This window comes from Schistocerca gregaria, unplaced genomic scaffold (genome assembly GCF_023897955.1).
Source record: "Schistocerca gregaria isolate iqSchGreg1 unplaced genomic scaffold, iqSchGreg1.2 ptg000205l, whole genome shotgun sequence".
In the NCBI taxonomy this organism is placed as follows: Eukaryota; Metazoa; Arthropoda; class Insecta; order Orthoptera; family Acrididae; genus Schistocerca; species Schistocerca gregaria.
The window spans coordinates 1,453,720-1,456,532 of NW_026061740.1; positions in this window are offsets into that span (position 1 = coordinate 1,453,720).

A 2,813-nucleotide genomic window follows, 5' to 3' on the forward strand; every position below is an offset into this window, starting at 1 on the left:
ATAGCTTTGCAGACAATAAGTACAACCGTTTCAGAGAGAAGAGTGACCAATGTGACGATCTGGCTTTAAGTCGATTCGATAACAAATGACGAAAACGAACGGATTTCTCAGGTTTTTACTACGTATGAACACTTTTCACATTCTCCCGTGCAACTCTGCTCCTAGTCCTCCTTTCATGCAGAATCTTAAGGTCCTAGCTCATGTCCAAGGGACCAAAGCGAGCCAAAAAGTCAATAACCGATACCTAAAAATTGAATTGTACTAGTTCTTACTGGCTATTACATCAACTTAGAAGCTTTATCTGTGTTCTACTATGATGATTTTCGTGTCTCCGCATACCGCAGCACGCGACATAGTTTTGCAGACAATAAGTACAACCGTTTCAGAGAGAAGAGCGGCCAATGTGAATATCTGGCTTTAAGTCGATTCGATAACAAATGACGAAAACGGACGGATTTCTCAGGTTTTTACTACGTATGAACACTTCTCACATTCACCCATGCAACCCCTCTGCTAGTCCTCCTTTCATGCAGAATCTTAAGGTCCTAGCTCATGTCCAAGGCATCAAAGCCAGCTAAAAAGTCAATAATCGATAACTAAAACTTGAATTGTAATACTTCTTACTGACTATTACATCAACTTAGGAGCTTCATCTGTGTTCTACTATGAAGATTTTCTTGTCTCCGCATACCGCAGCACGCGACATAGCTTTGCAGACGATATGTACAACCGTTCAGAGAGAAGAGCGGCCAATGTGACGATCTGGCTTTAAGTCGATTCGATAACAAATGACGAAAACGGACGGATTTCTCAGGTTTTTACTACATATGAACACTTTACACATTCTCCCGTGCAACTCGGCTGCTAGTCCTCCTTTCATGCAGAATCTTAAGGTCATAGCTCATGTCCAAGTCACCAAAGCCAGCTAAAAAGTCAATAATCGATACCAAAAAGTTCAATTGGACTACTTCTTACTGGCTATTACATCAACTTAGATGCTTCAACTGTGTTCTACTATGGTGATTTTAGTGTCTCCGCATACCGCAGCACGCGACATAGCTTTGCAGACGATAAGTACAACCGTTTCAGAGAGAAGAGCGGCCAATGTGACGATCTGGCTTTAAGTCGATTCGATAACAAATGACGAAAACGGACGGATTTCTCAGGTTTTTACTACGTATGAACACTTCTCACATTCACCCGTGCAACTCCTCTGCTAGTCCTCCTTTCATGCAGAATCTTAAGGTCCTAGCTCATGTCCAAGGCATCAAAGCCAGCGAAAAAGTCAATAATCGATACCTAAAACTTGAATTGGACTAATTCTTACTGGCTATTACATCAACTTAGAGCCTTCATCTATGTTCTACTACGGTGCTTTTAGTTTCTCCGCATACCGCAGCACGCGACATAGTTTTGCAGGCGATAAGTACAACCGTTTCAGAGAGAAGAGCGGCCAATGTGACGATCTGGCTTTAACTCGATTGGATAAAAAAATGACGAAAACGGACGGATTTCTCAGGTTTTTACTACATATGAACACTTTTCACATTCTCCCGTGCAACTCGGCTGCTAGTCCTTCTTTCATGCAGAATCTTAAGGTCCTAGATCATGTCCAAGTCACCAAAGCCAGCTAAAATGTCAATAATCGATACCAAAAAGTTCAATTGGACTACTTCTTACTGGCTATTACATCATCTTAGAAGCTTCATCTGTGTTCTACTATGGTGCTTTTAGTGTCTCCACATACCGCAGCACGCGACATAGCTTTGCAGACGATAAGTACAACCGTTTCAGAGAGAAGAGCGGTCAATGTGACGATCTGGCTTTAAGACGATTCGATAACAAATGACGAAAACGGACGGATTTCTTGGGTTTTTACTACATATGAACACTTTTCACATTCCCCCGTGCAACTCGGCAGCTAGTCCTCCTTTCATGCAGAATCTTAAGGTCCTAGCTCTTGTCCAAGTCACCAAAGCCAGCTAAAAATTCAATAACCGATACCTAAAACTTGAATTGTACTACTTCTTACTGGCTATTACATCAACTTAGAAGCTTCATCTGTGTTCTACTATGGTGCTTTTAGTGTCTCCGCATACCGCAGCACGCGACATAGCTTTGTAGACGATAAGTACAACCGTTTCAGAGAGAAGAGCGGCCAATGTGACGATCTGGCTTTAAGTCGATTCGATAACAAATGACGAAAACGGACGGATTTCTCAGGTTTTTATTACATATGAACACTTTTCACATTCTACCGTGCAACTCGGTTGTTAGTCCTCCTTTCATATAGAACCTTAAGGTCCTAGCTCATGTCCAAGTCACCAAAGCCAGCTAAAAAGTCAATAATCGATACCTAAAACTTGAATTGGACTACTTCTTACTGGCTATTGCATCAACTTAGAAGCTTCATCTGTGTTCTACTATGGTGCTTTTAGTGTCTCCGCATATCGCAGCACGCGACATAGCTTTGCAGACGATAAGTACAACCGTTTCAGAGAGAAGAGCGGCCAATGTGACGATTTGGCTTTAAGTCGATTCGATAACAAATGACGAAAACGGACGGATTTCTCAGGTTTTTACTACATATAAACACTTTTCACATTCTCCCGTGCAACTCGGCTGCTAGTCCTCCTTTCATGCAGAATCGTAAGGTCCTAGCTCATGTCCAAGGTACCAAAGCCAGCTAAAAAGTCAATAATCAATACCTAAAACTTGAATTCTACTACTTCTTACTGGCTATTACATCAACTTAGAAGCTTCATCTCTGTTCTACTATGGTGCTTTTAGTGTCTTCACATACCGCAGCCATC